The following is a 27,136-nucleotide window of genomic DNA, read 5'->3' as shown; positions in this document are numbered from 1 at the left end:
CTCCAACTCTGAGCACAGAGCACCTCTTTCATCCTTGAACCAGGGCTGTTGCAACTGCTGAGCACCCCCTACCTTACATTCATGGGTCCCATCTTCTCAGTTTCCATTTCCTCAAGTTACAGAAGTTTCAGGTGAGTTCTGTGACTAAGGGCAATTGACTTCACTCTTCTTGATCTGACTGACTAATCTGTTTGGGTGGGTATCACAAATGACCATTTATCGGCCTGCTGAGGGGTGTGGTGACAGCGTGGCCAGCCCCAGGCTGTCATCTCTTCTGGCTTACACAATTCTCCTCATCTTGCCCTCTAACACAATTAGCTAACCTGCCTTTTACAGTCCCTCCTGGCCTCGCCCTCCCCTTCCTTCTCTGTCTCTTTTTTTCCTTCCTTGCTTCCCCGAGAGACACGATGGGAAGGTGGTGGAGGGTGATTTTCCTCCTCCTTCCATTTCTTCTAGTGTTTTAATTGACTTATCAAAGCGCCCAGGGCAGGAGTTTAGAGGGCGTGATTATTAGCCGGATTCTACAGGAGAGAGGACTTAGAGACAGATCCACAACAGGTGCAAGGTCGCAGAGCCATCGCCCACGGGACTGGCCCTGAACCTGGGTTTTCCCTGACAGGCCAGGACTTCCCAGCTGCCTGTCTTTCAAGGCTAGACCAGCTCCTCACTGCTGGATGCACCTCTTCTCAGTGCCACAAGTCCCACCTCGGACGATCTGCTCTCCTTGCCAAGTGTGGTGCATTTCCTCCAGGATCCTTCCCATCTCCTTCCTTCCTCCCTCTGGGCGGGCCAAACTTTTACTCTAATTTTTGGGTCTAGCTCCACCTCTAGAACCCTCCTCCTGGCCGCTCCTCCTCCAGGAAAAGGAGCGAATCGCAAAGTGACAAGCCTGAGTGGTGGGGCACGACCACGCCTTCGCAGGGGTCTCTCCGAGGTGTGACCCTCTGGGCCCACACCTCATTCCACTCAGGCTCTGGCATGTTCTACAGCTTTCCTGACCGCCACAGAATCCCCCCAACCTTGGTTTGGAGGCCAGTGCCTTACCATGGAGGAATATGCTCAAGTTCTGAGGAATAAAATTTGAAGACCCAACATCAGAAGTCAAAGCAGAGCCTGGGTGGAGTAAATTCCAGTATAAACTAAAGCCAGACTTGGGGGTTGTACTGTCACACTTCTTTGCCCCCTCCCCCCTTTTTTTTTTAAACAAAAAAGTTACTTACAAAGACAAGACAGCAAATGAGCTAGCATCCAATCACATGAAAAAACAAGCATCGTCTATTAGGTGTCAGGATTACCACGTACTGGAAACACAAGGCCTCATTTAGTTCAATCAGACAGATGAGGAGGCAGAGATGGAGGGAGGCTGCCTGAGCACACAGCTGATGCAATGGCAGAGTCCCTGCTCTCTGCCTAAGTCACACCTCCCTTGCACCCTGTGGCCTGCTCACCCTAGGAATGTGTCTACCGCCTAAGTCAAGGTGCACCTGCATCCCTTTTCTGCCTCTCTGGGATCAGAACCCCTTTGGCCCTGTTCTTCCTCACGCCTGGCCTCTTCACCCTCCCCATTCCCTGACCTCCACCATCTATACTGTTCAAAGCTACTGACAAACTCTATTACTGGGGCTCTTATGCGACCACAAAGTCCAGCCAAATAGCATGGGATGCCCCACCTCAGATCAACTTTTTTGATCATTTTTTCTGTTGACCCAAATTTGATATTTGGCTTTCAACCTCGTAGGCTATTTCTGTGTTCCACCCAGCGCTTGGTCAGCTACTGTACTCAAAGATGATATCATGCTGTTCAGAGACTAAAGTCTGTGTTCCTGAAAAGGAATTGTGACTCCTGCATGATAGAAATGCTTTATAACATTTCCTGGAGGCTAGAGGTGTAGTTCAGTGGTAGATCACTTGCTAAGCATGCATGAAGCTCTGGGTTCAATCCCCAGAACTACAAAACCAAAAACAAAACAATCCTAAACATGTCAGGGGAAAAACATGCTGGGATGTATGTAACTCAGTGATAGAGTGGTTGCCTGAGGTGTGCCAGGCCCTGCGCTTTGATCCCCAGCACCTCGAAAAAAAAAAAATATTCCCTGTAACAATATTTCCCACCTCTGGTCAGCAATTCTAAGTTCAGTTTTCGATCCATTGTCTTTGGTAGGCTAATGTGCAGCTGTAACCCAAGAATTTTCAACTACAGAGCTCTGATAGAGCAGAATAATTAACCTCTGGAAATCACTGCTCTATCGCCCCAGGACTACTCTAAAGCATCTGTCAGCTTTAGGGGTTCAGGTCCACCTGGTGATCTGGGAAGCTACTTGCCTGCAGAAAGATTTCAGATTCTGAAAGGGGATTTGAGCTCCCTTGCACACTAGAGAATAGGAGAAAGGATAGGCAGAGATGGAATCTGGAGCATCTAAGCTTCCCAGAAGCTCCAAAGGCCTGGAACTCCTGTGGATCACTAAAGTCCCTTCAGTTCTCTGGAGAATGGGTCAAAGAGTGTCATGAGTGTGACCTCAGAAATTGCTCATTGCCCAGCCAGGCTCAACCCAGACCCGAAAGACAGTCCCAGCAGCCCCTGGAACAGGTGAGGGGAGCACATAATAAATCTACACTGTCCAGTGCTGCCCTTTGCTGGGACACCATCTTTTAGACCAGCAGTTCTCAAAGTGAGGTGCCCGGAACCCTGGGATATCACCAGGACTCTCAATACTAACATATCTGTCCTTTTTTTTTTTTTTTGGTGGTGCTGGGGATTGAACCCAGGGCCTTGTGCCTGCTAGGCAAGCACTCTACCAACTGAGCCATATCCCCAGCCCCCCATATCTGCCTGTTCACTACACTGACATTTACACTAGTGATAGAAAGGCAATGCTGGGCAAATCTGCTGGCACTGTACAAAGCAGTGCCACCCAGTGTTCTAGGAGTTGTGGCATTTTTCATCAAGAGACACTCGAGGTTCCCCTCAGCATGGGGGGCTGAGCCCAGGGTACCCTGCCACTCAGTTACCTCCCCAACTCCTTTTTACTTTCTTTTTTTTTTTTTTTTTTTTGATACAGGGTCTCACTAAGTTGCCAGGGCTTAGCCTTGAACTTTATATCCTCCTGCCTTAGCCTGCTGAGTCTCTAGGACTATAAAAAAGTTGTTTTTTGTTTGTTTGTTTTTGTTTTTAAGGTAGTTTCCTTAAGAATCTATTTGAGGGTTGGTGATGTAGGGGTAGAGTGCTTGCCTAGCACATAGGAGGCCCTGGGTTGATCCTCAGCAACTCTCCCCTCAAAATAACTTATTTAATTAAAAAAGTAAAGTATTAATTTTATTAAATCTCAACTTTTAAGTATAAAGTACAATACAGTGCTTCTACTGTGGACCAAATTATGGCAGTTGTCTCAGGAGAATCACTTGATTGAGCTGCAGTGGAACCAACCCCTTTTGTGACCTGGAACATCATCTGAACTTGGAAGAGTGGACCATGGTTATTCAGCCTTGGATATTTGTCAGACATTTTCTAGAAAATGAAAGAAGTGAGTCTGTCACTTCAAAGAACATGACTCTTGGTATTTGTTTTCAATAAGCAATTCCAGCTTTCAAATAAAGTAAAAATTGGGAGGGGGGCTTGCCTTTACCACCATGAACTTGACAGCTTGCCATTAAAGACTTCTCTGATGAGATCAGTTCTGATATTAGCATATTTTAACATCGTACTATATAATGGAATGTGTTAATATTTGGAAGATCTTTCAGAACTCAATGAATCAGTATTTTTCAAATGACCAATGCATGATGCTACAGAATCATATGTAAAAGATTGTAAAATCATGTGTAAAAGATTCATTCAAAAACAAGATAAGCCAAGGATTTTAATGTAACAAAACATGAAAAATTTATTGATACGAATAGAGATTGCATACTATATAACTGCCCTTTAAGAAACTACCCCTTGTAGAATCTGGCTTTAGTATCAAAAAAGAATGTTAACAATTATCAGAAAAGATTACTAAAACACCCCTCCCTTTTCCAACCACACATCTTGCGAGGCTGAATTTTCTCTATATACTTCAGTGAAAACAACGTACCTCAACAGACTGAAGCAGAAACAAATAAGATAATACAGTGGAATTCTAGCAAAGTCATCATTAAAGAGATGTGCAAAACATAAACAATACACTCTTCTCACTATCTAGTCTTCCTGGAAATAGTTTTCATTAAAAATGTCATTTATGTTAATGTATAAGTTAACTTGTTATTTTAAAGGAATTAATAGATATTTTTAATTTCTTTAAAAGAAATTAAAGCAATAAATATCAACAGATAAAACCCACATAAGTAAAAGTATGTTTGATTCCTCAATAACTTTTAAGAACATAAAGATAAGAATGGCCAGATTTAGCAAATAAAAGAGATATTTTAGGATAGCATTTTTCATGCAATATTTGGGGCATATTTAACTAAAAATTATTTACTGCTTATGTGAAATTTATATCTAATTGGTTGCATTTTATCTGCTTGTTAAGATATCCAGAGTACCAAAAGTTTGAGAAACACTGTACTAGACCATGTCCCTCACATGTGTGGAAACACTAAGATCAACATTTATTAAGAACCCATAGAATTCCAGACACAATGCTAAATTCTTGACATATAGAATCTCCTCCAAATTCTACATGGCAAGTGCTTTTATAATCCCAATTTCCTCATGCCAATGAGGGAACAAAACCCAACAATGTCAAGGGAAGCCAATTATTGGTGGAAGGCAAGATTGGAACCCACCTGCTCAGACTCCAAAATCTCAGCTTATAACTTACAACTTAGGTTTACACTGCATTCTGAATAATAGAGATGCTCAAAGACGGTTGGCTTTTCTGCATATTTGCACCTCAAATTTTAGTAAATCAACTTCTGTTGCTCATCTTCTGTGTCTCACAGCTGTGTGCTCTGCTACAAGAGCCACAGTGACACCCAAGGTTGTAAGAACCATGTGTGTCATGGCCATCCGTCCAGAACTGCCGTCAGCATATGGACTTAGAGCTAACAGATGCTTCCCTGTCCCAACCTGAGAATCCTAGCACAGAGCAATGTGCACAAACACTGCTCTTTACCATTTGGGAACCTAGGACTGAGCTAAAATCATCCTCAAGAATGAATTGAGTATTTGTTGAAATACCAACTGCAGCAAATACCACCATTGTCATAAACCAAATTACTATCTTTTGTCTGATCATGAGCCAGGTCATAGGATATATTTAGTGAGCTTGGGCTGAATAGTAAACTAGAGAAAGTTAACTGTTTTATGATTCAGAACTGAGGCAAAGATATGCACTCCATTATGCTGCAAGATCTGCAAACACAGAAATGAATTTGCTTGCACCCAACTAGAGGAAGGGATTTCCTCCAATTACTGATTGTTATAATTTAATGTAGAAAACAATAAACATAGGGAGAAAGACTAATCTTTGACATGGAAAGACTTCTTTAACCAAAGGAAGAATTACCTTTCAAAGTTTTCATTTGTCTGTTATAAATGTGCATCTTTATTGAAGGTGAGGCACACTGGATTACGCTAACAGCAGTTTATACAGAAACCAAGTGCTTGGAATATCGGCCTAGATGGCCTGGCACGGTGGTGTATTCCTGTCATGCCAGCAACTTGGGAGGCTCAGGCAGGAGGATTACAGGTTAGAGACCAGCCTAGGGAGACTCTCAGCATTTCAGCAGGACTGGTCTCAAAATAAAAAGGATTGGGGGTATAGCTCAAAGGATTGGGGGTAAAGCGCCCCTGGGTTCAACCCCCAGTACAAAGAAAAAAAAAAAAAAGGAAAAGGAAAGAGAAAGAAAATAAGCCTAGAGTATGGAAGAGGACAGAGAGATCAGAGGGAAAAAAAGATGCCCAAACATTAATGAGAAGTATACTTCAGAAGCCAAGACTTGATGCTAGCCTAGAGAGCAGGCTCAGGGAGAAAGGGCTGGGGGAGGCCAAGGGCTCTGGACACCTGGCAGTGTGCACCAGAAAGGAAAGGAAGAGTCATGAAGAGAAACTATCAACTTCGAGTTGACCCAGGCCCACCTGGCAGTGCAGCCGTGTGCAGACACTGACCCAGCCTTGCCCTCGGGTCTTCCTGCCCCCTCACCCCAGGTCAGCCCCTTTATCTGCCCACTATAGATCCCTTCAGTGGCAGCAAGCGGAAAGAAGGACAAGCTGAGCTTCAAGCATGAGCTCCCTCCTTAGATGGCCTTAGATGACCAGGGATTTCCAGAGCTGTCCCCTTCAAGGGCCTTTAGAATTTATTCTTATGACCCCTGCGTGAATGTCAAGGAGGACACAGCCAGAAACTATGACTCATCGTATTCCCAGAGCCGAGAGCAGAGTGCACAGACTCTGGACCTGAGGCCTCACTTTCACCTTCAGAGCAAAGTCACAGGGTCCTGCCTGCTTTGTAGTATTTGGATACAAAGTGATGAAACCCCTTCTGCTTCCCACCTGCTTGGCCGCCTCGCCCACTTTCAGCATTCTCCAGAGCATAAGGAATACAGAGTTTTAACCTACTGTGTGTGAGCCACGGGCCTTTTTGACATTTCTGAAAGAGATTTGCCTTGAGAAGTGCTGAGGTCTATTCATGAAGGTCACCTAGTGTGCAACTGGCAAAGTTTCCTGTCAACAGTCACGTGGTAAGTATTTTAGGCATTGCAGGCCATACAGTTTCTGTTACATATTTTTCTTCCCTTTTTCTTCCCCAATTCCTTAAAAATGTAAAAACCACTCTTAGCTGGCAAAACACACAAAAACAGTGGACCAGAGTTACTGGTTCCTCATGTAGAAGGATGGCAGAGGGCAGGCAGCCCCAACTGGTGACTCCCCTGTAGTCTGACTGACTCTCTCTTCCTTGCTTTCATGCTCTCTCCTCCATTTCACTCTCTCTCTCGTGTGTGCTCTCTTTCTTTCTCTTTTCCCCTCATTTTCTCTCTTACCCTGCAGGGAGACACTGCCTGTTTGCTTAATAAACTCTCTAGTGTGAGTTCCCGCGACCGGCGTGGTTTCTGGGTTCTTATATTGGTGCCATGACTCGGATGGGCTCTTCCACTGTCTCTTAAGCAAGTGGAACCCCATCTGACACCGCAGTGCCCTCTGGACATGGCCTCACCTTCCATTCGCCCGGACACTCTGCTCTGCATCCATCACCAGACTTCAGATTGGTATACAAGCCTTTAAAGCAGAAAATTTATCAAGCTGCTATTCTCCAAATTAAACTCGTCTGTAATGAGGTACTGCTTCAAGAACACAGAACCTTGTGATAATAAGCCATCACCTACAGAACAGATAGTATATAATGGTAACTTCCAGTACTAATACAGACTCCAGTTAAATAAAAGGAAGCACCCACCCTCAGATGCCTTTACAACCTAATCTTCCCCAACCAAACTTCTACTATGGACCCGTCGATTAAACCAATTTCTAAAAGGGAACTCCAAACTGCTTGCCCCATGCTGCCCGCTTCTAGCTCGAAGAAGCCAGAGCGGTCATCGCCCCCTTTCCCTACAGGAGTAAGGAGTTCCTAAAACTAGACGTGGGGAATGAAGCCAGAATTGGAGACAGGCAGTTAGTGTAGAAATAGGGGATCAATCAAATAGAGAAAATGAAGTCCATGAAAGCCATCTGCCTCTGGAAGTCTGGAAGTTGGACACTGCCCCTGGAAGAATGGAATGTCAAGGATCTTTGGAGCCCATTGATTTTCAAATTTCCCTGCCCTTATCAAGGACTGCAAGCAAAGAGTGCTAATTAATGCCCCCTGGGCCCTTGCCTGGCTGAATTACTTTGGCTCACCCCCTGCCCCATCCGCTTCTTATTTTATACATCTCACCTGCAAAACCAGGCCTAGTCACGTAGGCAGGAAGGAGAGATAAGGGGGGAGAGAACTGGAGAGCAAAAGATCTTATAAAAACAAAAACAGGGGAATATAATATAATATAAAGCTGCTCCCCCGCCCTTTACGCTGCAGTCATTTCCCCTCCTCCCAACTTACAACCTAGCTTGTCAATCTGTGAACATCCTACCTAGCTATTGGTTCATCAGTCAGTTTGCAAGTATCCTTTTCTGTTATTGGTCCTCTGTTAGCCTGCGGAATTTGACTGCTTAAGAATAGCCATCATTTTTATATCTCTCTCCTTCTCACTTTCATGCTCTCTCCTCCATTTCACTCTCTCTCTCTCGTGTGCACTCTCTCTTTTTCTCTTTTCCCCTCATTTTTTCTCTTACCCTGCAGGGAGACACTGCCTGTTTGCTTAATAAACTCTCTTGCGTGGAAAAAAAAAAAACAAGTTAGGTAGACGTTCTAGAACCATCTTGCTGACAAAGGCTACCTAACCTTCCATCTGACTTGCCCCAAGCTCTCAATCTCTACTTGGAGAGTCATCTCCTGTTTGCTGTGATCCTCTGCAAAGAATTCAGCTATAGATCTAGCAGAAAATTAAACCCTGAAATAGCAATCTAATTTAGAAAATTGGGTAAACACCGTTTAAAATAAGCTAGAAGGGATACGGGTATAGCTTGGTGGTAGAGCACTTGACCAGCATATGTGAGGTCCAAGGTTCAATCCCCAGTAGCACACACACACAAAAAAAAAAAGTAAATAAGCTAGGATATTTTCCAAACCTGCTAGTTTTCACTGAGTATGTATACATTTGAATTTTTAGTTAAAGGTGAATACTCCACAATAATCAAAAAGCCTAGAAAAATTCTCCAGCATAGCCTCCACACTTGTTTACACTTAAGGAAACTATGATCAGTTTTGGTTAAATGAGATATTACATGTTACACACTAATTGGCTGAAGAGCTGGGTCCAGAAACTTGATTTCCTCATTTCCAAATTTGTATTCTACTGCTCTATTTTATAGCACTTTAGTACTAAAACATCAATTCAACAAATACTTCCCACATGCCCAGCACTAGCCAGGTGTTCTAGAGATAACTGTAGGCCACTTTTGCCCATAAACATCTTTTGGTCTCACTGGAAACAAACAAACAAACAAACAAAAAACACATGCATATGAAACAAATATATTTTGTCTTACACTATTATGTAATTCAATGTCCAAAAGAGGGCTGTAAAATAGAACCTTCTGTAAAGGGTTCTATATTTTTGCTGTTTGATATGGTAACTAGTTGCCACATGTGGCTACTGAGGACTTAAAATGGGGGTTAAGCTCCTAAGGAACTGAACATTTTGAATGTTTTTAATTTAATCTTAAAATGTGCGTGTGGCGGGGGCACTGGGGATTGAACCCAGGTGTGCATCTAGGTAAGTGCTCTACCACTGAGCTATATCCCCAGCCCTCTAAAATTATATTTTTAATTGTGAGACAGGCTCTTGCTAAGTTGCCCAGGTCAGCCTCAAATGTATGATCCTCCTGGCTCTCCCAACGTGCTGGGATGACAGGTGTGGGTCACTGCACCTGGCTAAAATTAATCCATATTTAAAGTCACAGGTACTTACCACATACCATATTGGACATCCCAGGTTTAAAAGAACAGTTATAGATCTGAATGGAAAATATATGACACATATTCTGTCACATCTCCTTCTTGTGTTTATGGGAGAAACCATTACTGATCGTAGAATGCTTATGGATAGGACCTCAAGATTCCCCAAGCAACCAATTTCAACATCTGGACGAGGTGTACACCCTATTTGCCACCCCTGATTAAAGGTGACAAAGGTGTGCTGGCAGAGGAAGTACTTGAACTGAGCTCCAAAAGGTAACATTTAGACAGGTAAAGTGGCAAAGTCAGAGAGCATGGGGCACTCCAGGTAGAGAACTGCGTGAGCAAGGGACCTAATCCTAGGACAGGGAGAAGACTGGCTGCACCAAGAAGCCAGGAGGCATGGGATGTGGTGGGAGTAAGGGGACAGGCAGCAGCATGGGGCTACAATGAGACGCTTGGCTTTCAGGAGTTTGGACTTTTCTCATGAACAACAGGAGCCCATGAAAGGTTAAGAGGATGACCGGAGAAAAACATGGTTAAGGAAGGCGAATCAATCTGGCGGCTCGTCTCAGAATGGACTGTAAAATGGGCATATACATTCAGATCCAGTAGAGGTTTTAGCTTTTTCTTTGAGGAAAGTCATATTTGTTTATTAAAGAAAAAGTCCAAGTCACAGAAAATTAAACCCAGACACTTGCCATTCAAGTTCAGCTGCAATGTACCTCCTGACCCTTTCCATGACTACTACAATAATTTGGAAATAAAATTCTGACTTGGACTAGGAAGGGGTAGTGTGAATGAAGAAGAGGGGACACAAAAGAAATTTTAAGTGCAGCAGTAGGGTGAAGAGGAAAAGACATCAGAAGAGGCCTGAATTCCAGGCTGGGCTTCTGTTGACTCAGCCTTGGCCTCCTCATTTTAGAATCAAGGTGCTGGTCTACATCAACCTCTTGCCCTCTTCTTATCGATGTCGATTTTAAATGAACATCACATGGAGATACTAGTGCTTATCATAGGACAAAAAGAGTTCCTTCCCTGGGCACAGTGGTGCATGCCTGTAATCCCAGTGGCTCCAGAGGCTGAGGCAGGAGGATCACAAGTTTAAAGCCAGCCTCAGCAACTTAGTGAGACCCTGTCTCTATATAAAAAATATAAAGGACTGAGGATGTGGCTCAGTGGTTAAGTGTCCCTGGATTCAATACCTGGTACTTCCCCTTAAAAAAATAAAAATAAAAAAAATAAGCACCCTGGTTTTTAGGATGTATCAATAGCATATCATTCCTTGCAATCTATAGATTTTAGGTATAAAGTCATTAAATGGTATATTCTGAGCAATGTCATAAGGAGGAACTTTCATTGTGATTCATGTGACATACAATTGAGGAAGTATAAACAGGTGATCTATTTCAGACAGAACTCCACTGAGCTAAGTAATAGCTTCTTCCTAGGAGTTAAAAGGTTTTCAAAGCCCAATATATCCTCACAGACCATAGGAAAAACCAAACCAGAAACAGCTGCTAGAGAATACAAATGATGTTCTCAGGCAGGAAAGAGCAATACACAGTTATTTGCCAGGCTAATAAGCAAAAGTCTAAGTCAATGGTTGTCCACATAGGATGTACTCAATTGCAGAGTTTTAAAAAAATACTGATTTCAATTAAATCTGAATTCAAGGAGTGGTGCTTGTGCACTGGTGTTTTAAAAAATTCTCAAAATGACTGAAACTTGAAGCACAAAAAGCTCCAATTCCAGAGGCAAGAGGGCAGTAAAGGTCCAGATCTGGTCAGACTGCACCCTCAACCACCCTAAGTGTTCTGGTCAATTCCCTAAAGACCAGAGAACTGGAGGCCAATGCAGAACCCACCAAAATACTTTTAAATTTGCATTTAAACTACATATGGTTTCTATTTCCAAGTGTAAGTTTTGCCATTTTCAATATGACCTTTTGTCATTTCCACTGAACCGATTTGGAGATCTCTAGCCAGGATGTCCAGGCAGTTCCTTTTTCAAAGTTCTCTCGGCCCTCCTAAGGACTAGGAGTTAAAAATCATACACTCTGAGCCAGCTACAGCAGTGCATGCCTTTAATCCCAGCAACTAGGGAGGCCACAGCAGGAGGATCACAGGCTGCAGACCAGCCTTGGCAACTTAGTGAGATCCTGTTTCAAAATAAAAAGGTTTGAGGATATAGTTCAGTAATTCAATTCCCTGGGTTCGACCCCAGTACTGGGGGGGAAAAAACTGACTCTGGTCTCAGACTGACCTGGGCATATATTATGGTTTTGGTAATGTCCCTGCAATTCACGTGTTGAAAACTTAATCTCCAAAGTCAAATATTAGTGGTACTAGGAGGAAGACCTCTGGGAGGTTAAAATTATAAGAAGTCAGAAGGCGGAGCCTCCATGATAGCATGAGTTACTTTATAAGAAGAGGAGAGACCCAAGCTAGCACATTTGCTCTGTCTCCCCTGCCATGTTATAATGCAATAAAAAGTCCTCACCAGATGACAACCAGATGCTGGCACCAGGTTCTTGGACTTCCCAGTTTCCAAAACTGTGAGAGAACTTCTTTCTTTTTCAAGTTACCCAGGGTCAGGTATTCAGTTATAGAAACAGAAAATAAGCTAAGACAATATGATGCCACTTCTACTGGGTACTCATTGTGGCCTTGTACAAGTTATATTTTTAAAACTATTTCCTTCATTGCCAAATAGGAATGCTAATGCCTTCTCTATGGAATTATAGTAGAAATAAAGAGGCTAACCAAGTAATAGAGATCATACAAGTAAACTAATTCTCTTACACCTGGCACACAGTAAGCACTCAATGAATGCTCATTCTAATTAGTATCATCAGTTCTACAGTTCTTTCTAATTCCAATATTTTGTGACTCTAAGAACCCCTTGATGACTGATTACACAGGTAGAGATGAACAAAAATCAGTAGGTACTGGCATCCTAGATCTAAAGGCCCTATTTGTGTTTAGTGCCCTTTCAACTCCAGCCTGTGCCTCATAATAACCACTTCATTCTTTGCTTAAGGTGTCCCTCTGTATTTTGCTGACCTTGATCTCAGTTTCAAAAGGACCTCATTTATTTTGCAGACATAAAATTTTTGTCATTCTTGATGAAATCAATGCAGTTGTTCTGTTTCTGTTATTTCTCAGCATCTGACACCTGTGGATTCCAGTGGATACAGTTGCAGGGAATGTGGAGCATATTCCTCTCTGCCCTTGAGCACAGCTGAGGATACATCTGGAGCATAGCTTTGACACATGTCTAATGACTGGCTTACAGACCTTGTTCTTGGACACTTCAGTCCTGACATTTCAGTGTCACCCATGAAATCAGCCAAAAGTTTGATGCTGACATTAGCCACATCAACCTCATAACCCCGGGAGTATTCTCCTTGCTTCCCACAACATTAAATATCGTTCTACAAGGCAGAAAGCCACCGAGGACCTGCTATTCTGCCAAAGGACACATACATTTTGTTGATACCCACAATTTTCTTTTTCCTCATGCAGGGTGGGAATAGATCTCTTCCTTGTAGGAAGACAGACCTCCTTTGTGGACAGACATCCGCTTGTCTGTCATGTTACTGGTTGAGTCATGGCTCATGTCCACCTTTCTACCTTTTTGGTTTTGAAAATGGGTTTTCTTGTTTGGCAAAAAGCAAGTCATCATAGAGCAGGAGACCAAAGGAACTGCTGGATTTATGAAACTTTTGCCTATGTGAATTTGTAATAATCTTAAAAGGAGAAATCACACAGTTGGGTATTTGCCTCAAACTCCCTGCTTTATACCCTATGGAGTCTAGTTTTTCCACACATCTGTTTGAGTCCAGAAAATCAACCTGAACTTCATCTTAATTATTAGAGGAATGCCTTGCAATGAAGTCAGTGGGTGACAGTATCCACAATGAACTAAGAGTGAGTTGGGTTCAATTACTCTGAGACAAAAACATGGAATGTTCCTCAACTTGTATCATTACACACTTATATTTATAATACAACTGCAAAGGACTTCAAGGTTATTTTTGCATAAGTTCTCAACACCAACAGCCCCATTCCTGAATTAATGCTGATATTGAATTGAACCAGGGACCAGATAAAAGATAAGAAGATGGGGAGAGGGAGAGGCCCAGAAGAGAAGATAACGGATTTACTCTCTGGTAAATCTAGATACACAGGAGAAAAGGGATCTGCTAGCTTCTACTTTGGTTTTTAAAATACCATTCAATAGTTGAACTACAATATTGCTTGTCTTAAACCACTCTTGTTAGTACTTCTTATTAACTAAATACTTACTCTTTCACTCCTAAACTCTGCTGGGCAAGAGTCATGTCTAAGGGATCTTGGCAACCCTCGGGCTCAAGCCCTACTGCCTTCTTTTTGGTGGTCTTAGGTTGATTTGAATCAAGTTGAATTGTGGGCCATTTTTTCTCTCTTTGTAGTTATATTGTACAAAATGAATGGTAACAGGCTATGTGTGATAGGAAAACATCTCTTCCGTTTTCAACTGAAGAAGCAAAAACGTTGCTTTGAGAACAAGCCTTCTGGGATTGTCTTGAGCAGCCCAGGGATATTCTGTAACAGGTCTCTGTTAGTAGCTGACTAAACAAAAGACCATTTGTTTCAACCCAGTTGTTTGCTCTTTGGGTATATTTGTTCTTCAGGAAGTTTCCTTCATCTGGACCACGTGAGTTGTGCAACTCTAAAGAGCTTACCTCAAGTCTGACTTCTCGAAATGAAATGACAGAAAGGTCATTTTCCAAAATGTGTATCTTCTTCTTTGGTGATTTTTAGGAATTTTAGGAAAATTTGTTTCTGAGACATCTGTGATTTCACTGTAATTCAGAAACAATAGCCATTTACCAAAGAAACAATATCTTAAGCTGCCCAAATATTTCTTGCATCTTCGATTTGTAGGTTAAACAGTATCTACCTCCTAATTTATTAACTTACTTGGGATGGAACTCTAGACGATGATTAGTAGTAAAGAGTCAGGATTCACATATTTTACTATCGTATTAAAGTTCCCATTGGGATTTTAAATACAATAGTGACTTCTGCCTTCCCCGTCACCCACCCGAACCTTTCCTAGGGATCTCCACTATCCAACTTCTGATGTCCTTATGTCTATAGAGGACACATACTTCCTATAGCTTAAGAAAAATCAGGTACTGACCTGGACATTGATTTTTTAAAAGAAATGGCCAATGAGGTCACAAAACATTCATATTAAAAGCCTGAACTGCCTTTTTAATTTTTTTTAAGTATTTTTAGTTGTAGATGGACACAATACTTTTATTTCATCCATCCATCTTCATATGGTGCTGAGGATCAAACTCAGTGCCTCTCATGTATTAGGCAAGCACTTTACCACTGAGCTACAACCCCAGCCCCTCAAATTTCTTCATATCAGTTATGTTCAGTGATTCTATTTCCTTCTATATGGAGAAAATTAACCATTCTAATTTCAGACAGAGGTTAAAAACTTCAAAAACAAAACCAAAAAAAAACTCTGGGCTGGGGATATAGCTCAATGGTAAAGTACTTTCCCTGCATGTGTATGTACCGAGGCCCTGGGTGACATTTCCAGCATCACCAAAAACAAAAAGCTGCAAAGAAACCTGTTAAAAAGATCTGTGTAGCTGGGCACAGTGACACAGGCCTGGAATCTCAGCTGTTTAGGAGGCTGTAGCAGGAAGATCACAAGTTTGAGGCCAGCCTGGGTAACTTAGCAAGGTCCTGTCTCAAAATAAAAATAAAAAAGAGCTGGGGATGCAGCTCAGCAGTAGTAGATCACCCCTGGGTTCAATCGCCAGTACCAGAAAGCGAAGAAAAGAAATCTGTCCACCTCTGGTCAGTTCCTACACTCATCACACCTCTCAGAAAATAATCAAATCAAAGTCACTCATGACTAAGAAACCTGCAACCTTGAGATGGCCAGTTCGTGGAATGGGTAAGTATGTGTGTATACATGTGTAAACTTCTGAATCTATCCATTCAGTTATCAGCCAAAGTGCCCCAGCTCAGCAGAGTTGTTGAAAGAAAACGTCAACACAGAGCACTGAGTTTCAAAACCTAAGAGTCTCATAATGGTCTAAAAGGTAGAAGCAGGGTCAGCAGATTCAAATAGCTGGCTTCTGTCTGCTCTATTTAAACCATTTATTTTCTTTTTAATCCAGTCACTGATTTAGGGAACCATATACTAACTGAGCCAATGGTCACTCCTCCCTGATGCCTCAAGGAAGAAGAGAACAGGAAAAGCAGCCATGTTTATCGGTGAAAACCACCTCTCACTGGAATCCAACTGCCATCCTGGGGGAGACAGGTGAGGGAAATTAACTACACAGATTGGAGGAGAAATCAAAAGAATCTCAGGAAAACCAGACTCGGGATTCAGCTGTAGGAAATAATGCTGACCAAGCAAGGGAAGATTTCTGACTGAACCACAAAAACAAAACAAAACAAAAAGCTGATCATCAGTTTGAAATCAATCTCTTTAAGCGGTTTTAAACATTCTTCCAGAAATTTGACTGTCCTTATTTTATAGGAGATACCTATTAATCTGAAGCCGCTCTCCTCTCCCTCTGTCCACATAAACTCTGGTATTGCTCAAGCCTAGCTCTACTCTCCATACTAGGATTCACACACTGCCCATTGCTACGGTCTCTTCCACCTGATCCTGCTGCCTTATAAACCATTTTTTTCCCCTTTGGGTCTGTTAAAACACCACTTAAAATTCCAAGAATCACCCCTAGAAGTTACTCCCTGGCCCCAGATTACATTAGGTCCTCTTGTTTTAAACTCCCCTAACTCTTTCCAGTTCTTCAACTTCACTCTTGAAAGTTAGGATTTAACATCTGCCTTGCCTACTTAGAGTAGCTCCATGGGGACAGAAATCCTCTCTATCTTAATCACCTCCTAATTATCTAGGACCTAACACAATGCTTGGCACATAACACGTGATCAGAAAATATTTCTCACCTGTTTTACCTATACCCCTAGTGACCGCAAGGTTGGTGAACTGTCTGTTGCCCCTAGGGCCCTATAGCATGGAGGTTTTGCAAATCTTAAAATCTTTAAAATTCAGGTCATGTGGCTTGGAAGGTCATACTTCTCCTATGGTATTAACTCAGATGCTATTTTGCCACACATTAAACATGGATGTAGATTTGGACAGACACATAGATACTGGATGCTTCCAAATTGTTCTGGGACACACACGGCATGAATATTTTAGTTGCAAACATCTCCAAGCCAGTTGCTGGAGGGCAACTTGGACTTGGATAAGAATGTCTGATTCTGCGAGCTCTAGGTTTGGGGAGTGCTCCGCCAGCACCCCATTGATCATGGGGTCCAGGGAAGGACTATTCATCTCATAGACCATCATATGAAGACACCAGAAGAAGAAAGTTGGCTTTTCTTTCCAAATTGGACACCTGAATCCTTTCTTTAGTAAGCACGGAGTTCCTATTAATTTGCTATTTATCAGATTATTCATTTGCTATCCTTAAAAATTCAACCCTCCCCTTTCAAAATAGAAAAGAGAGTATATGTACTCTGTGAAAAATAAAAGGTAGGGAACATTCAATGAATGCTGGTCATTTAGGGATCTTATCATGGAAATGCTGTATTTCATGGAATCTAAGTGTCCATAAAGTACATCCCAATTTCAGGGATGCTAAATCATGGTAGAGGCAGTGAGTGGGGGGGCATTCTAGAGTTAATTCAAGCAGTAACACTGCAGAAGAACTCACCATCAGACATTTCCATGAGAACTGGTATTCAAAGAGTTTAAGCAAAAGCATTCCAATAGAATGTTTTAATTTTTTTGACTGTGGAAGTCCTCTGGGAACATTAGTGCTTACAAACACATATGGCACTCTGGTCTAGTAAATTAAGGAAACACAAAAATAATATGTGGTTGTAGAAGGGAGGTTAGCATTTGGTGTTCCCATGTAATGTTCAGGGTCCACCTACTATTCTCCAACCCTGGATTATGGTTATGTGAGCCGTGGTGAAGATGAAGCCACCTTAACTTACCAAATGTCCTGGGAAAGCCAAGGAACTGCTGAGCTCAGCTGGGGGACCTGGTGCCAGGTGTCCTTCTAATTCCACTGTCACCTGAACTGTGAAATGGAAAAGATAACACCACTGAGCCAAAGATGGTAACCAAGGGTCTGAATGGAATGGGGCATGGGGGTAGTAAGAAGAAATACAATGTTTTGCTAGCATTACAGGTCTTTATGTGTGTGTGGATTATGAGGAAAGCTATATATAAAATTTCCACTGGCCCATAAACACATGGAGAAAAGATGGCATATCCTTTTACCAGTTTTGCAGATACTCAGATTCATATTAATTAAATGATATTCAAGGGGAAAAAATTCTTAACTGTGACAAGAGAAGAAGAAACAGGGAGAGGAGCTCACAGTTTTGACCAGGTGCCAAATGTCAGCTCCACTGCTTGCCATTTGACTCAGCCCCTCTGAGCCTTGTTTTTCTCATCTAATAAGGGCCTGATATTACCCACCTACTGAAGCATTGTGACAATCAATAGGAAGGCCTTGGGGCCTGGCACAGAGAAATGGCTCAGTGAAGGGCAACTGTGATTATTATATTCATTTAAAACATGTTCTGCAGAAGCTTATGAAATTGTGATCTTTTAGGGAAAACTGTCAAACACAAAATTGTTTTAAGCATTGTTAGTGTTTTGTTTGTTTGTTTTTTTGGTACCTGGGATTGAACCCATGGGCACATAATCACTAAGCCACATCCCCAGCCTTTGTTATTTATTTATTTTTATTTTGAGACAGGATCTTACTAAGTTGCTTAGGGCCCTGCAAAGTTGCTGAGGCTGGATTTGAACTCATGATCCTCCTGCCTCAGCCTCCCAAGCCACTAGGATTACAGGTGTATGTCACCATGCCAGGTGAGTTGTTAGTATTTTAAATATTCCTTCACCTTTGGGAGCCCTTTAGAGCTGGCCTTTTTCTCATACACAAATAATATTCCCTTACATGAACACCTTTGGCTAACCAGTTGTGTACAGCAGATTTTATAGGACTACAACTCAACCAAAAATGAATAAAACTGACAGGCCTCAATCCCGCCCCCACCAAGAAAGACCACAACCCACCTCCTGGGTAAGAAAGTACTCGGGCTAACTCCCACAATACCACTCAGCAATCACTTGTTCCAAAGTTCTCCTGAAAGTAATGGTCAAATTAACTAAGGCTGAGTTTCTGATTAACGTAAGTGCCTAAAGGAACTTTGACCCACAGAAACTTGGCATCTGACTTGCTTCTCTGACTCCAGCCTGGATCATGGGTGCCCATTTCAAGGGTAATAAAGGACCTGACTGTTTGCTTACCGCAAATGGAGGCGGTGCCATGTCATTACATGGCTTTTACCTCTCCTGTCCACTGAACCCTTGGCAGAGAAAGTTTACGGCCCACATGTCAGTTTTTTGACTGAAAGGCACCAAAGGTCTACCTGGCATTTTGACTGAATGTCAGTTTCTTAAGAACCATGAAGATGGTCCCAGGATCAAAGTGATCAGAGTGGGGATCGGGGTCTGAGCAGGTGCATATTATAGCCATCCAGATTTGGCCTCAGAGAACAAACTGCTCTCTCAGATGTTTCCTGGGCTCCCCTTTACTGACATGTTATACAACAGGATCTTGACTCAAAGGAAAAAAACCATGGACCTTGAGAGTCCATGTCCCTGCCTGCTGTGGAATGATTAGTGCCCCTGCCCCAAATTCATAGGCTAAAGCCCAAACACTTGGTATCTCACAATGTGACTGTATTTGGAGAGAGGGTTTTGTTTTGTTTTGCTTTGCTTTTGGTACTAGAGACTGAACCCAGGGGTGCTCTATCACTGAGCTACATGTATCCCCACCACTTTTTATTTTTTTATTTTGATACAGGGTCTAAGTTGCTGAGGCTGGCCTTGAACTTACAATCCTATTGCCTCAGCCTCTTAAGTCACTGAGGTTACAGGAACATGCTGCATCAAGGAAACGGTCTTTAATGAGGTGATTACATTTAAGTAAGGTTACTGGGTAGGCCCTAATGTAATATGCTGGTGTGCTTATACAAAGAGAAGATTAGGTAGCCAGGCATGGTGGCACTCACCTATAATACCAGCGGCACAGAAGGCTGAGGCAGGAGGATTATAAGTTCAAAGTCAGCCTCAGCAACTTAGTGAGGCCTTAAGCAAACTTAGCAAAACACTGTCTCTAAATAAAATATAAAAAAGGGCTGGGGATGTGGCTCAGTGGTAAAGTGCCTCTGGGTTCAATCCCCGGTACCAAAAATAAAAAAGAGATGGCCATCTGCAAGACAAGGAGAGAGGCCTCCAAAGAAACCAAACCTGCCGACACCTTGGTCTTGAACTGGGAGAAAGTAAACTTCTGTTTTAAAAGCCACCCAGTCTATGGTATTTTGTTATGGCAGCTCTAGCAAGCCAGTACAATGCCTCACCCTCCACAGCCTCCAATCTATGTCCCAAAACCAGGCAGGCAGGTAACAGATGAGTGGAGTAGAAACTGGGCAGACTCTGGAAGTTGAGGCAGGAGGATGGCAAGTTTGAGGACAGCCTCAGCAACTTAGCAAGGCCTTGTCTCAAAATTTAAAAATTTTTGAAAGAGGGAGGGTTGCTGGGTTTGATGTAGCTCAGTGGTAGAGAACCCCTGGGTTCAATCCCCAATACTACAAAAAAACAAAAAAATGAAGCAGGCTAGTGCACAATAATAGGAGTGGCAGGGACAGTGGTAAATGGAAAAGCACATAATCTATCCACAGGTCCCGAACTCAGAAACCTTATAATGCTGTAAGGTCACATAAAATATGGCCATGGTTTGACTATGCTGGTGGCCCTTCAGTTTGCAATCCCTGGGGAAAACCATCACAGTTCGACATTTAGAAACATCCACTGTTCACGTTTTCAACAAATATGAATCGAACACCTACTAGAGGCCAGGCCCTAAGTCAGTGCCTAAGTCAGGGAACAGTCATGATGAAGATAATGGGTGTGTTTTCTGCTTTCATGATATTTAAGGTCTGGAGTTCAGGTACTGAGTTGAGCTAGAAATATACAGTTGAAAAGACAACGTCTCTGCTCTCCAGGAGGGTGCAAATGAGCTGGGTGCACCGTTGGAACGAGCCCCTTAGAAAACATTGTGGCACTGGCTATAATTTGCAAGAGGCAATGGGAACGGAAAATGACCCCCGCTCTGTCGGGCTAATGGAGGAAGATGTGAGCCAGGTCCTGAAGGATGAGTAAGCCTGCCCAGCAGACAGGAATGAAGGAAGAGGAGAGGACATTTTCCAGACAGAAGGAACAGTCAGTTCCTGGGTGCTGGGACACAGCATAGCACCTTGGAAGGATGACATCTGGTTGGGCACAGCCAGACTGAGGGTGGGCAGCAAGGAGCAGCAGGGCCTGCAGCTGAATGAGGCGAGGAAGCAGGAGCTCACATTTTATTGCCCAGGGACCCAGGGGAGAATTTTAATCAGGAAGGCGACATTACCAGAAGTACAGACTAGAAAGAGCACTGTGACCATAATGCGGAGGAGGGCTGAAGTCAGGGTGACCTGTCAGGAGAAGACGAAAGGTGGGAACCAGGGAAACGGACCCAGGGATGCTTGGTGGTCAAGGTCAGGGATGCAGAACTGGAATGATCGTGGCACTCAGCCACGGCCACGGGGGACACTGTCTAAGGGTATTGTGCACCGAAAGACAAGTGTTGGTTTTTTAATGAGAGAAGTACTTTGATCAATGAAAAGATGAATTTCTTAAGAAACGTAATCCACTTTTCACATCAGGAAACGAAACTCACTCCTGTTCGCCTACCAATGCCACACGTGACTGTACCTCAGTTTCCTCAGACTATAAATATGGGTAATAATAGCACTTCCCTAAGAGGGAAGACTCCTTACATTACTTCATCTAAGTGCTTAAGTGCAATAAATGTTAATTAAAGCAGAAGTACACATTAAAGAACAAATGAGAAATTAATGATGGTGCGATTAATGATAGTCTTCCTCAGTGAATAAGAATCAGATTACAACAAGGAACTTAGTCATAAAGGGTAAAAACTACGCATTTATGTGGGGATGGAGTTGGGTTTTAATCTCCTTGGATCTCTCGGGAGCTCTCACACAGCCTCCTGGGAAGTGCCACAATATTTGTGCATGAACTACTTTAGAGTTCCAAGGGGATCAGAGGGGACACTGTCAGCAGAGAAACAGGAGAGAAGTTTCTAGAGAGATGGAAACTTCTGTATCTTGACTGGGGGAGTGGTTCCAAGCAGTATGCAGTTGTTAAAAGTCATCACTTAAAAATGTGTGAAATTTATTACATGTAGATTATACCTCAATAAAGACAGAAGGGAGGAAAGACGGAGGAAAGGAGGACCCACAGGGAAACCGATATTTATATTCCAAAGAGAAAGGGAAAATATTTGCATGAAAGAACTTGCCTTAAAACTTCCAACTTCCAAAGGCATCCTCTCTTTGTATGAAACTGGCAGGGGATTCGAAAAAAGCTTCCTTATGCAAGAAATATTTTGGAAGGTCCAAAGTCTTCGTCTTGGTGATCCTGTGTCCACAGAGCAGCATTTTCCCTACGCCTGGTCTCCCCAGACAAGCTGCCCTCTTGTGGTTTTGACATATATTTCCTGAGCACAAAAGTGGGCAGTTTTTAAGCCTTCTGGGTGGCAAGCCCAGCCTGCTCACAAATATTCACCAACAGAATGAGAGTGCCGACCTGCTTCGATTCAAGAGGCAGGGGTCTGGGTCACAGTATGGTTTGAGGCCGACAAATTCAAAAACCGATTTAATCTCCATGTAAATTGCTGCTTCTTTCGAATGTTCTTTAGTAGTACTTTCACTTTTGCAACGTGGAATCAGCCTATCAGGAGCTAGCATAGGTCTAACCCAAGGTCAGTGCCAAGAAAGCGGAACTGCAAGTTCCAATTCTACCATCTGCGAATATTGCTCAATATTCCCAAGGTGCTGTTGTCCAAACAAAGAAAACAACGAAAACAACCAAACAGTGCCCAGCACTGCTTTTTTTTTTATTTTTTTTTATTGACATTGGAATTCAAGAGTCTGATAAAATATTTAGAACTTAGTTTAAAAAGGAAAGGATGGGGGGAAGGGAAGATGGAAGTCAGTAAGACAAAGAAAGAAGCGGGGGCCAGTGAAATAGCCTATCTTTTCAAAAGATGAACCAGAAAAAATAAAAAAGAAAGGATGGCACAAGCCAGGTGCCGTGGTGCACACCAGTAATTCTGGCTATTCCAGAGGCTAAGGCAGGAAGATCGCAAGCTCAAGGCCAACCTGGGTAATGTAGCTGTCTCAAAATTAAAAATAAAAGGGGCTCAGTGGAGAGCCCTGGGTTCAAACCTAGTACAGGGGGGAAAAAAGACACAAGCAAAGTTTTTTTTTTTTTTTTTGAGAAAATAATCCAGTTACTTAAAAGACCTTTTTTAAAATGATGGATCACATCACTTCTCAAAGCCACCCAACAGCTCCTCCTCACACCTGGAATAAAATCCCAAGGCTTTCCCCAGGCTTCCCTCACTTGGGCTTCCTTTCTGCCCCACTCCCTGCTTCTCTCCAACAGCCCCCTGTTCCAACCCGGTCACTGGACGACATATCCGCTCATTCCCACCCCCTGCCTGAGCACTCACTGCCACCTCCACTGCCCACTTAAAGAGCCCACCAATCGTGGACCCTTTGTCACTCTCTCTTCTCTCCCCTTGCTTTTTTTTTGGGGGGGGGTACTGGAATTGAGCCCAGGGGGCATTACCACTGAGCTGCATCCCTAGCCCTTTTTTTTTTTAAAACAGGGTTTCACTGAGTTGCCCAAGATGGTCTTGAACTTGTGATCCTGCCTCAGCTTGCTGAGTAGCTGGGATCACAGCTGTGCGCCTCCAGGCCTGGCTGTGCGTTCATTCTCATCCCACTTGAATACCTATCTTTTTAGTACTTTTCTTCTCTAAGGTGCTCACTGTTCCTAAAGCAGAATCTGTACTGATCAATATTCAATGTTGGGAAATGAAATCCGCTTGGGTAGATAATGAGCCCTTAACCATACTGGTTCCAACAACTATTAGTATTGAAAGTCCTTCCTTAGGTCTACCTCGGTCCTTATTGCAATAAAAGCACACATCCTTCACTTGAATCCCAGAGCGAAGGACGATGGTTGGCCAACAACCTCTGTAAGTAATACTTCAAGACCACAGGCTTTGGGAGGAATGAAATGGACCTTCCTCAGAAACCACTCTGGCCTGTCTGTGGTGAAGCGGAGGACACAGGTACAGAGAGGTCACCTGGTGGATCCAGGCTCACTCAGCACCGTGAATGCGTGAACACTGGCAGACCTGGGACCACTTAAACTGCACAGTACCTCTTTCACTTCTGTAACCCCGGGACCCAGCCCAGTGCCTAGCACAGTGAGCTCAGCAGAAATGCGCCCGAGGAATCCATGTCCCTGATGGAGCTCAGAGGCCTCCTCCAACTGAACGCACTCCTTCTCATTACTGTCCCCACACTCACTTCCTATCCGAGAAGCATTTCCAGTCATTTGAGTCATGTGTCCTCACTTCCTGTCCTCTTTCTTTACAGTATACTTTAACAACATATCAACCACATCTGGGAGGTGCTTCTGATTCCAACATAATTCAAATGGCCCAGCATAGAAGATACCTAGAGAAAATGGGCTACGCAAAGCCACTTAAAAAAAAAAAGAGACAACACTGGCAGACCGGCTGTGAGTGTGTGTGAGCCGGAGCCCCATCTGGTTCTCGTCTGTAATCTTGCTGCACCTAGCCGTGTGCCTGGCACACAGCCAAGGCCTACCTGTCAGGAGAGAAGAGTAGAAAATGACAGTACAGATTCATTATAAAGCCTACAGTAGCTTTACAACAAAAAGGTTTATAAAGCTCACACCTGTGTGGTGATCTCCCTGTAAATGCATTATCTTGCTTTAGGTCACAAGATGTACCATAATCTTCCTTCCTTCCTTCTTCCTTCTGGATTGAACCCAGGGGCACTTTTACCATGACCTACAATCCCCAACCCCTGTTATTTTTTATTTCGAGACCAGGGGTTCTTGCTAAGTTGTTGAAGCTGGCCTTGAACTTGCCACCCTCCCGCCTCAGCCTCCCCAAATCGCTGGGATTATAGGTGTGTGCCACCATGCACATCTCTGACTTTTTTCTAATAAGACTCTACCATTTAAGAAGTCTGAGTGTCCATATGCTTTACTGAGGAAAGAATGACCTGCCTGATATGGGCTGTTGCCCCAGAATAGTGGTTGAGACTGAGCTTCCCTAATCTAAAAATCTGAAATCCTAAATGCTCCAAATTCTAAAACTGACAGCCACTGTGATGGCATAAGCAGAAAATTCCACAACTGCCCTCACAGGACAGGTCAGAGTCAAAACACAAACGCACTAAAAATGTATGCAATTACCTCAGGCTATGTGCACAAGGCAGGACGTATGTAAAAGAGGAATGAACTTCATGTTTAGAACTGAATCCCACCCACAAGGTATCTCAGTTTTCAGATGCAGATATTACAAAATCTGAACCATTTCTGGTCCTAAGCATTTCAGACAAGGGATATTCAACTTGCATTAAGCAATAGAGAGTACATGCAACCTATTATTTCTTTAAAATCTAAAATAATCTAGATTCCAGAGTACATGTGGCTCAGCAGGTTTCAGAGAAGGATGTCTCAGGATTACCCCAGTGGGGAAGTAAACTCTCCACAGTCACACCACATGTTAGGAAGCGGAGTCAGGACTGCAGTCCAGCCTAATTCTGCAGCCCATGACTGTGGCCATGATATGCTGTCTTTCTAGTCAATGAAGGGCGTGCAGTCAGAAAACAATTATTGCCTCAATTATTTTTCTGATGCCGCTCAAAGAAATAGGATGAGATGCCAAGCTCGGCAGCACCCGCCTGAAGTCCCAGCAACTCCGGTGCTGAGGCAGGGGGATGGCAAGTTCGAAGCAACTCAGTGAGAGTGCCTTGGGTTCAATTCCCAGAATGGAAAGGAAAAAAGACAGGGAAGGAAAGAGGGCAAGAGCAAGAAAGAGATGAGGATGCAGCAAGGTGAAGGTCAAGGCAGCATGGGTTGCCCCTGTGAAGACCGCTTTGGACGAGGGGTGACCCTGCCTGACTTAAGGCTCAGGAACAGCAGCTCCAGCACAGTGGATTTCTCAGAAGCCACAGCCCACATCACAGAAGAGGGCACACAAATTTTTGGTGATCCAAACTTTCAGCCCCTTAAACATCCCTCAGGATCCACTATGAAGTGCTAGTGATCTGGAATGACCCCTCCACATTCTTTTTCTCCTTTCTGTGTGTGTGTGTGTGTGTGTGTGTGTGTGTGTGTGTGTGCGCGCGCGCGCACCCATGCCCTCGACACATGTCATTGAACTCAGGGCTTCACATGTGCTAAGCACACGCTCTGCTCTATCTACCACCGAGTTCTCTCCCAAGCCCCTCCACATTCTTTTCTACTTCATTTTATTTTTAAATTTTTACTTTCATTTTTCTTTTTCTGTCCACATTCTTTTTTAAATTAGTGAAGTGAGATGGGAATGCTGTGTGGGGTGTGAGCATGAGAGGTGGGGTGTGCAAGTGTGGAAATAGTTTATTTTAAAAAGACTGGTGTTTTCCACTCATGTCCACAGTGTAGAACAATGATAACGTGGGTTTCAGCCTTTGGTCCTACCCCCTAAACTAATCATTTGCAGAAACAAAAGATGTTGCTTGATTGGGGCCAGCAGTACCCTTACTTTACCAAGTCCTGGGAGTTGACGCCACTCTTTAGGCCTCAGTTCCTCCATGAAGTCTTGCCCCCTTTTCTGTTCTTGCTCACATATTGGTACCAGCTTTCTCTTATAGCATCTGTTAACTTGTGAGTTTGTTAACCGTCTGGTTGTCCCCACCAGACAGCAACCTTGAGGACAGATTCTTGTCTCTCTCCACCTCTGTAACCCTAACTGCATCAAGCACCTGACACATCCTAGGAGCTTGGAAGGAAGGAAGGAAGGAAGGGAGGGAGGGAGGGAGGAAAGAGGAAGGAAGGGAGGGAGGGAGGGAGGAAGGAGGAAGGAAGGAGTCTTGGATTTCATGACAGAAACCTGGGGGTGGGCTGGCATGTCCCCATGGGACACCCACAGGACTTCTCCCACCTCTGAATGTGCAAATGTTCTTGCCTGGGCAATTCAATTTGGCAATTCACCATAGGCTGTCCAGTGACCCGTTATCTCTACAGTTTTAAACTGTTGCTTAACTTTATTGTTTCTACTTAACTTTCACCCTATTCAGCAATTGTCTTCCCAAAAAGATTATAAGCACGCTTAACGTAGATTATACCATTTTGAATTCCTCAAAGCTCCCACAGTGGTGTATTACATCTGCGCTTTTAAGAATGTTGCTTCTTAGTACCCCAAAAAGTATTATTATCCCGCCCACCTTTTTTCTTTTGCAAATGGGGAAACTAAGCTCGGAGAAGTTCAGTCCAGTGTGGGGAGGTGGCATGGGAATTCATATATTCATGATCTTCTCTTCCAATGGAGGCATCTCATCAGAAATCAGTCTTCCTCCTGTATGCTTTTGGTC

General features: G+C 43.3%; 1 protein-coding gene across 8 annotated transcripts in view; it reads right to left on the bottom strand.

Moving 5' to 3' along the window:
- The window catches only part of Rbm47 (RNA binding motif protein 47), a 164,193-nt gene that overhangs the window by 78,181 nt on the left and 58,876 nt on the right, over window positions 1–27,136 (bottom strand). For 5 of the 8 annotated variants that reach the window (XM_047566476.1, XM_047566488.1, XM_047566487.1 and 2 more), the window contains one exon: window positions 17,528–17,613. The exons of 1 other annotated variant lie outside the window; for it this stretch is intronic. The gene's annotated coding sequence lies outside the window, so the exon portion shown is untranslated. Of the gene's footprint in view, window positions 1–72; window positions 161–14,202; window positions 14,223–17,527; window positions 17,614–27,136 lie in introns of those variants that run through there. 2 more of the 8 variants (XM_047566479.1, XM_047566484.1) reach the window with 2 other exon arrangements.

Source organism: Sciurus carolinensis, chromosome 10 (assembly GCF_902686445.1).
Source record: "Sciurus carolinensis chromosome 10, mSciCar1.2, whole genome shotgun sequence".
NCBI classification, from domain to species: domain Eukaryota; kingdom Metazoa; phylum Chordata; class Mammalia; order Rodentia; family Sciuridae; genus Sciurus; species Sciurus carolinensis.
The sequence above is the reverse complement of the archived record's forward strand: the minus strand, read 5'-3'. Positions and strand labels throughout refer to the sequence as shown.